Here is a 10,425-nt window from a genome sequence, read left to right as displayed (position 1 = left end):
GAGTCAACATCAAACTCTCCAAAGTTAACCCACACATGAATGTATAAGGAAATATATCAGTATTAAGTGTCACCAGTGAATGTTGTTGAAAGAAGAGAAGTGCTTCGAAATGACCATTGTATTCGGCGAGCCAATGGATAGCGGTTATAACCAAAATACTCCATACAAATAGTAATACTAGATAATCGTGTCGAAGCAGCTGTGGTTGTGTTTGAACAGATGATTGTATAACAAGGCAGGGGAGGATTTTGCCAATGCGTTTTCAGCGGCTAAACACATATCTGTACCTATCAACAAAGAAAACAACGTTAGAGGAGATGATTCATGAAAACTAAGCAAATAGATCTGCTTTCTGACAATTGGGCAACAAATGATTAACACCATCAATGAATGACAACAATCATTTCCACGTGGAGATAATGTATACCTAGTGCACCACCAAAACAGATGAAAGTTGAAACCAGTGTTTCAACCGACATGGCTTTAATTTACTTTCATGTGAGTAATTTGCATACGTCACAATGGCACCGTTAGGTCTATGACTACATTTTAAGTATACGAAATATGAATATCTTTTTTTCTGGAACAATGTCTAAGAAAACTGAAAGGGAAAACCTCATGTAAAATGAACTGTTGACCGTCATACTATCACATTACACAACCCAGCTACTCAGAGACATTAAATCTCATACACTTTGGTTGATCTGATGGCCAGCTTTGTGCCTGTGCTCATTCCTGGTACAGTATACTGTGCAGAGAGTAACACTCAACTTTGCCTCTTCTGGGGAGTATGTTTGCACCATCATGTTACTGTAAATGCATGCAACTGAGCAAAAACTAACATTTCTGCTGATGTCATGCTGCAGGGAATCGTGAGCCGTCTGTAGTACAGACACAAGGAATAACAGATCAGAGACGATACAAACTCCCAGTCTGCCGTTCCACAAACCACTCGTGATTTTAAGTACTACTCCTAAGTTTATTTAAACAGCGCGTGACCATGGAGGTCTGTCATCGTGACCGTTACGCTGTTAGCAGAGGATCTTTATCCAGGGAATTCCTTTTTATATTAACTACGGACTTTCAACTCCTTGATAATAGGTTCAAAGGCTGCGCAAGAGTATTCATTTATACTCTATATCTTTAAGGTAGAGCATATACATGTACAGATATTAAAGAAGATCAAAGCACTGGTTTTTATAACAGTTCAGTAACAGAATGATGACATGCAGAGAAGGATTAAGCTCAGCAATGGCTTACCATACCGGTGCACAACCAACTTACCCTGTTTTTTGGAAATGATGAAGTTTTCAAAAGATTTCCTCACTGACTTTTCAAAACTAAAGAATTAAGTGCCCTTTAAATGATTACATCAAGACAGACCACCCCAATGATTACTTTAATAAATACACTGTGACGTCCTGTAAAAGCTCTTGAAATGGGTAGGCATTTGATAATAGAAGTAAATTAGGTGAAAACGGAAGCAGCGAATTTTTATCATTGTTTACATGCAGATAAAAGTGCTTAGTCGATGCAACTGTACATGTAGGAGCTAGGTGAAACGTTGAAGGACCGCTACACCTACACTTGACATAGCTGAGAGACGATGAATCATAGGTAGGCCTACACCAGTTAACACTACCGTTCTGAGAACCTGGTTTATGGAGCTTGATATTAATATAAATGACGCGGTACCAGCGGGTATATCATACGTACAGCTGCATTTGTCATGGGTATAGGAGTGTGAGACAGAAGCTCATGTCAACAATGAAAACCTGCCCGCGTCAACTGCTCACTTTGTGCATAAACTCTTACCTAAACGCCTGATGCACCATAACAAATGAAATGCAAGGTACCCTGATGGAACAAACCGGAAATTACTCTTCAGCAGTCTGGGCAGTCGCCTGAGCTTTGGCATGTCGTGGGCATGACACTATGTCAAACAATTCTTCAACCAACCAATCAGGTATTCGCCTAAGTAGACAGTCTGTCAATAAAAACAAAGTGAAACACGGGTTTGCTTGTGTCATTTGCTTGTGCTATCTCCTATTCCACTGCAGACGTGTTCCATGATACTGTTATATATATCCAGTTTTACTTGCAACCCAATATTTGAGCACACCTGGCAAGGGTCCATTGTCAACAACAGTGTTTTTTACACACCTAGTGATTGTTTTGATAGCGAGATCTCAAGATTAATGAAATAGCGTGTTTTACTCTCATTTACTGCACTTAGCAGTGAAATATAACAGCTATAAGCATTCAGCAATATCTGAGAGAAAATGTTTTTGTGGTCTACAGATGCTTTTTTAGTCTGTCCTTGGGACATTGTGCCACTAAGGGACCTGTTACTGACAATCCGGCATAAGTGCACACGGCACCTCTCGGTGTAAAGGACCCTCAGCACGAACAAGCGGCGTGCCGCCAGAAGTACATGCTGTCTTTATTATTTAAAGATGCATGGATTAACCTGAAAGAAAACGCTGTTCAAGAGTCTTGCTTTTTGTACTGCTTTATGTCGCCAACTTTTTTTCAGATTCATACAAGAAATTTAAACGAACTACAAACAAAAAAACGCTATAAACAAATTCGTCTGAAATATGACACTTTAAAAAATGACCATGTTCTATTAACCAACACCCACGCCTCTACGTACACACTTGTTTACACGAACCCAGAGTAGCATAAAAGTAAAGTACTGACACGTCTGTCTTGCCAGGTGCTAGTTTACTAAGACATATACATCCAGTGAGGAATGACTTGTAACGAGTGTTACTTATGATAAGCGAAGATTGTTAAATAATTTGGGTGTAGTCTCTTAGTACGAGTAAAGCATTTTATATAAACCATGTGGGTGGTAGACTCTGGGCTTTTAAGTGCAAGTGAAAGGTATGTATGTATGTATGTATGATTTGGATACAAGAAAAAGACATATATGTCTGTATAGGCGTTGAAGCTATGCAAGCATGGAACCGAGATGTACGAGTAGTTGTTTTATTATTGCAAAAACACATATACATGGTGTTATTATCTACAGAAACAATATTACCGTGGGGGCGATATTGAGAAAGTTTTAAACATTGTTGTTCCTGGATTTATCTCTCGCATAGTTTCGTTTCATGTTTTCAAACTTGAATCTGTTGGTAGGGCCATTCGTATGATATGTCCTGCTCACATAGGGCAGTGGAAATCCGTCCTGCAACAAGGAGGCACATTACATGCACTCTCAGGATTCCTTCGTCGTCAAAAATTGTTAAGTACGACGTTAAACCCCAAGCACTCACTCACTCACTTCTGTTCACATAAGCTGGGGACCCTGCCTATTCTTATCTCCAGGTTATTAGAGTTATTCAACCTGTTGAAAACACACGTCTGTACGTCATGTCTGGATAATCTTGCTAACCTTAGCCTACTGTGAATGGGATCAATCATATGAACTGTTTAATAGTTATAATCATTTAAAATATATTGGTTTTCGCTGGAAGAATGTAGAACGCCACTGGAGAAAGTTTCTTTGCTGAATTACTTATACAGATCAAAAAAGTGAGATATTTGCTGATATAATTTGTATTTGTGTCGTCCATATTTACTTCGTCACGAAAATTGAGACTGTCTCATTTGTGTCACATAGATTACATTTTTAAGACTCGTGCAAGTGTAATTTAAACAAACGTGTCTCAGTTTTAATGGCAATTCTCTGGACGATGATTTAATGGCAAATCTCTGGACGATGATGTAATGGCAAATCTCTGGACGATGATTTAATGGCAAATCTCTGGACGATGATTTAATGGCAAATCTCTGGAATACGATTTAATGGCAAATCTCTGGGATACGATTTAATGGCAAATCTCGGGACGATGGTGTAATGGCAAATCTCTGAACAATGATGTAATGGCAAATCTCGGGACGATGGTGTAATGGCAAATCTCTGAACGACGATGCAATGGCAAATCTCTGGACGATGATTTAAAGGCAAATCTCTGGATAATAATTTGAAGACAAGGATATGGGCCTTTTGATTCTGTACCTGAACGAAACTGTTAATTCTAAAGGATGAAGAAATACAGTCTTCCATCAGTGGCATGATCGCATTTATCTAGCCATATAGGTAAAAAAAAAAGTGGTGTAAGCTTTATAGGGATAGGTGCATTAATGTGCACATGGCCCATGCAAGGACTGATTCGGTCTTACAGATGTCTGCAGGATCAGCCCAGATCGGAGGACACATATATAACAAGATGGTTCAATTCCTTGACTATAGTACAGTGGTGTCACTCCGTGGAGGACGTCGAGAACCAAACGAACAATATTCTGCTGGAGTCTGGAAATAATACTAACCTTCCAGATCGAAAGTCCACTAAAAACAAAAATCCCCACCATTTCAAATGACAACATTTTGAATACCCCAATTCATAGCCTACTGTGCACTAGCAGGTAATCATTTTAACTGATTTGGCATTTAGCCATGTCCAAGAAAATCTGTAAACATAAAGGCAAATTTTTTTTTATATAATTAGGAAACATGAACGTGATTGTTCTGAAGGCTTTGATTTGTTCCCACTATCAGCCGCTTCAAACGCTCTTTTAGCTGCCAGGGAGGAAAGAGTTGCACTTACTCCTACTCAATTTTGTACTGGTACGCACCACATGATTCCAATGGACACCTGAAACAATTTTGCTGATAAATGCTGATCATAGGCTTGCGCGAAGACATCATTGATAAGGGTAATCTTCAACTAACACATATGTGCGTCACACCGAGTCCAAAGGTCAAACCTGTCTGTTCTGTACTTGCTATTGATATTTCTTATTGCAGCATTTCTGTGAAATATAACTGTAAGATAAATGTTTATCTCGATTTTAGAACGTGATAACGGACAGACTAGGGTAAGTATACGAAGGATGTAATGAAGAACCATACGCAAATCATGATAATCGGGCGAGTTAATCTGTACTTCAGGTTGAATGAGCCTTGGTAATTAGTTCATGGGGATCGTCTCCGATAATCTTGACATTCACAAGTTCCGTTGTTTATTAAATTTGTTGACAAGACGGGCACTGAATATAAAATGGGTACGCTTTGTTCAGGTATGAAATAAAAAACAAGATACGTTATGGCGATAAGAGTAATTAGAACCTATCACTGTAAAGATCTGCAGGAAATATAAACGCTATTAAATAGGTGAGCATTTGAGTCAGGTACCAACCTTCTCACACCTAGTACAGCCTGCATAAATATGTGTTTCGTTTTACTTATTTGATTTTTGTCTAAGGCCACATTATTTAAAAAAATATTCTCTTACACTTAAAGCAGTTAATTTTGCATGTGGAAGAAACTGGAGTGCCCGAGGTAGCTTGCAGCTTAAATACTTTTGGTTCCCATGAACTTACATGGGCAGACTAAATATAGAGAGTACTGGTACATCATTAGCCAATATACTTGAACGTTGGAGGTGCACCAGGTACAGAAATGACCAGGTCATGGTGTTTGTCGGAAACCTTGTTCAGATATAAATGTATAGCTGTTAGGATGGAAATGCTGATTGACACTGATAACAGGTATGGAGAGATCTCAGCACATGAATGACGTTTAATTGGGGGTTATTTGTGGGTGTGGGTCAGTTTGTGGGGCCATTGTCCCACTGTCTGTAAAGTAACTCTTGTGCATCAGCTTCCAAACCAGCGCACAAAACCACGAATAGAAATGAGACGTTCACCTCAAAAATATAACAAACCAACTATATATCCATGAGGGAATCCAGGCCATATCAACGTGGTTGAAATTTAGTTTTATACGACCTACATGGAAAAAAAATATCGCAGTTTCTTCACAACATTTAATGTTTACCTCGTATCATTGTAACTGTCGGAAAATTGATAATCCAGGCAACATGGGCTGCTCTGTGTCACCAAAGTACTCTTGAGTACGACGTAAAACACAATTAAATAAATAAATAAATGTATTCACTTCAGTTACGCTGTTTTGAGTTTTATTTAGAAAAGAAGAGGGAAATCTTACGTCATGAAGAGATAAACTCACTGATCGACAGGTGTGGCGGCATTACGTTCGCAAGTTTGCGAAGTAAGCTACCTACCAAGGTGAGGCAGCTTCCCAGCGGCTTAGTCCAGGTATTCTCCACCAATAAACCTAGCCGTTACCATGCAGGTGAAGGATTTTTCGGATAGTAAATAATGGCGAGGATAGCAAGAAAGTACAAATCACCGTCAGTCTCATCCACTTAAAAATATTTCCCTGCGCTTAACTTTTAAATTATTTTAGCAGTGGTTTTTCCACCGGTTGGACATTTTGCTGTTGTTTAAATACAGGATGTTGTTGGACAAGGCTTTTTTTACACCGTATATAAAACTGTTCCTCCAAGCGGTGTAAACTATACACATCGCTCATAGTTCTGAAACTATCTGTTACTTCTTCCCACATTTTACGAAACAAGAATAGATACATGTACATATTGTAAATCTACATATGTTTTAGCCATGCCCAAAACATTATGGGGCAAAACATTGTCTGCAGCTTGCATTCATCGTTTCATGCCAAACAAGCCTCGGATACGTTTCCATTTTTATAAACTAAGCAGACGGCACTTCCTTTAATTATACCTGTGTTCGGGAGATGATATCATATCTTGTTTAAAACAAGTATGCCTGTGTAGGCACTATAAAGATCCACAGTGCAATTAAGCAGTTTTTGTCATGAACAATTATATCTCAGTTTACTTGGCCGCCTATTTTCAATGGGAATTTTTTTGATCTATTTCTGTTAACAAAAACGAAAGCAATTGCGCAATTACCGCTCGACTGTAAGGACTTATACATAAGGCAGCAATAACTACACGTTGTGCTCGGTTCCTGTATATACATATAATCCGTCTATAGGGGATTGTCATGGTCTTCAGACTAGGTACTCACTGCAAGGTTAAACATTGCTTTGTCGTGTCGACCACCTGTATAAACTCCCGACCAAGGAGATAAGTCACGCTGACATACGCTCGGGCTATATATTATATAACCTACCCTCTAAACTAAAAGCACTTATACCAATATAAGTGTAAGCCTATACCTACATGCTGTTTTCAACCGGGGGCATTGTGTTCATAAACGCATCAGAGATGGAATCTTGTTATGATATTTTGGTTGCTACACAAGGTAACTAGAGTCACCACACCTCATAGCAGCCTGTCAAATGTTTCCACATGAAGGCCTGTTCTTTAACCTGCCCTTATTTAATGGCTCAGGGATCGTGAAGCTGACTTGGGTTAATTACATACTTGGTCTTAGCTTCAAGAATGTTCGTTGTGCTATGTTTGTGACCAACCACTGAAATTGTTATTTTAACACAAAGGGTATAGGTGTACACTGTTATGATGAAGACAGTTATGGGCTTTCGATGTATAATTTACGTCCGGTGTAAGGCCTCACGTTAAAACTAAATTTGCTCCAAGCTTAAGATAGATTTGTGGCCCCGCAACCTGACTTCATGAAAATCTTAAATTAGCTACATTATTCTCACCTACATTTTGTACTCCATACCATTTGCCTTAAACTGTCTGACTGTGAAGACGATTCCAGCACAAAAGAAGGTGCTACTTATGCGAGCGGGTGCTGGCGATGTCATTTTGTTTGCGGGTGTAATCACTAATACGTTTGCATCAGTTTAGCCGTATCAAAATACCAGTATCTTATTGGGATACAGAGCTCCAGTCTCGAGGACAGACAGTAGTTCAAACCCGATTCAGGCCACGCCAATTTAAATTAGCCAATCTTGTACCATCATAACTCAACATAAAGGTAAAGTACTGATTTGTCCGGCACCATGCCCAGGGTCATGTCTGTGTCTTTGGTTTTCCAGTAAAGCACTAGGGTATGCAACGATAACATGTAAAGCATATATAGTTAAGTTTCATTTATAGCTAATTAATGGGTTGAGACGTCCTTGCTATATCTTTACAGCGGTTAATGGCGAGTTCGGTTAACTGAATTTGTAAACAATACACAGTGTAGGGGTAAAACTAGAGGGCTTACTATCAGAATTCAAACCGTGCCACCGTCAAGATCATTTGTTTACATGTTGCCAAGGTGTCTGTGTCTAAAGAAATAATGATTCATTCCAAGTGTTTGAAAATAAAAGGCAATGAGATATAAAACTTTAATGGCGCAGACTTTATAACCGACATAAGGTTAATGATGTTTGGTGTTCAAATATAAATGTCATAAGATCACAGATCGAAACTTCTCATAAATTACGCCCACACAAATCCTATATGTCTATAATATACTAACAAGCCATATGGGCAATCAATACTTCTCTGCACAGGCACGCCAGATATTAAAAAACATGTTCAAAACCATAAAACCGTTATGTTTTGATCCAGACCTGCACGAATGAATTTATGTGGCTATAATTCACATCCTTTGATGAAAATATTCATGCAGTCTTTGAAAACAAATACCTGTGAGTCATTACACGAGATTGATGTATTGATATGTGAAAACGCAAGTCGAGCATCCTTGCAGATATCTGATGGTCGGCAAAGGTGAATGATATTGCAGGAGACACGCTTTACCAAGATACACTATCTGTCCACATACTGCATAGCCCAAAGGACTTAAAAATGATTTTTATCATTCGCCAAACACTTAAATCTAATTAATGTTTCTATTATTTGATACGTTTTTATGATGCTCATTAAGCTAGGCTTGGATATTATACACTCGGAATTTCTCGTATCAAGAATGCGATCAGATCATTGGGCCACTTTCTGATCCAGAAGGTTACCTTTTGTTCCGGTTGTTGAAAATCTGATCGCATTTTACGAATAATAACTCAAAAAGTGTGAAAGGCTAACAAAGCATGAGCTGACATGAACATTGTCAGTGTACTGAATGGTTGTAAAAATGTCTTGTCCATTAGCTAAAAACAAAAGGTGTTAAAATTTGAAGAATTTTGTTAGTTATGTGCCAGCTTTTATATATACCTTTATATCTGTGGTGCTTTTACGCAATGTTTATCTCAAAGGCACTCGTTTTCTTCTATGTGTCTTTATATGTTCACAATGGGTCTCAGGTGTAACCTTCAAACTAATTAACCTTCCACCTGATAACATAACGATTTGTACTTCTCCTAAGGTATATCTGATATATTCACACAAAAGCCACTCAACTCCCATTTATTAATTAGACGGACCTTCTAGCTACAGTACCCGTCAAGTTGAAGTTCACACTGTGTGTGTTTATCATATTATATATGAAGTCTGAGCTAAGGTTCATCAAACTAGTAAATTTAACGGCAAAGACTCTGTGTGGGAGAAGGTTACACAATGGGCGCAGTAAATATAGATGCCAAACAACACTCATTTCAAACTAATCCATACCCCAAATCGACACGGTCTTCATTACTGGGTAACCTATATTTACTGTATAGGATATATATAGTTTCGTGGCCATCTATATAAAAGAATATTTTCTTCCGTACTTGACTATCGGGGTAGCATTATATTCTTTTGGGTTTCGTCGTTCTCTTTATCAACAGACAAACGGCTTTCTGTTTAAATATAGTCTGTCTATATAAACACAATTTCTTTTGTTGCTTGGAACATGTGTCACACAGTATGTTCCATGCCAGTACATTTGTCTTATTTCCGAACACACTTGTCATTAATAGTACCATGTAGGCCTCTCCTCTCCTGTTATTTCACCTGTATTGTGATAACAAACATACAGTGCATTTTCACAATAAAGTTTCCTGGCAGTTTGAGCTACAGTGCATGTTTGTGTAGATAAACATCTATCTCACTTCTGACTGTACATTTACAGTTAGTTGAGAAGTAGCATAAGCAAAGCGTTTTAAAAGCACAACATCGCTCCGTTTTTTGTTTTTTTTTTTTTGTTTTTTTTATATTCATATATATAGTTTCTTATATAGTTTTTTTTAAGTAAAGGTACAAACACTAATCAAATATACACGAACATTATGTAAAGTTATAGCTATATTGAGTAAAATTGTTCAGCCTTTTTCAACTGTTTGCAAGGTGTTTATTCAAGCATATTTTGAAGTCATTATTCTGTGTAGACTGTTAAAATTAGTTTTTTGTAAAGCCCTGAAACTAACCAATCCAACTAATGCAGTTTTGTCACCGAAATCAACTTAAAAAGTGCCACAATCGGCTCTGAATGTTGCTCTTTCATATCCGGAAAGGTTGAGGTATTAAGCAGTAAATATTGTGAACCTTCAGGAGGTAGTTACAGTTGTATAGTATTTGCGTAGCTTTGTTTAATTTGTCTTTTAGATACTTATAGAATATGGTTTTCGTGTGTATATACATGTGTACAGAAAATATACACAATGTGGACTTTACCATACATATTATATATACCCTACACGCATCATGTCATGTATACAGAGCC

This window comes from Liolophura sinensis, chromosome 1 (assembly GCF_032854445.1).
Source record: "Liolophura sinensis isolate JHLJ2023 chromosome 1, CUHK_Ljap_v2, whole genome shotgun sequence".
In the NCBI taxonomy this organism is placed as follows: domain Eukaryota; kingdom Metazoa; phylum Mollusca; class Polyplacophora; order Chitonida; family Chitonidae; genus Liolophura; species Liolophura sinensis.
The sequence above is the reverse complement of the archived record's forward strand: the minus strand, read 5'-3'. Positions refer to the sequence as shown.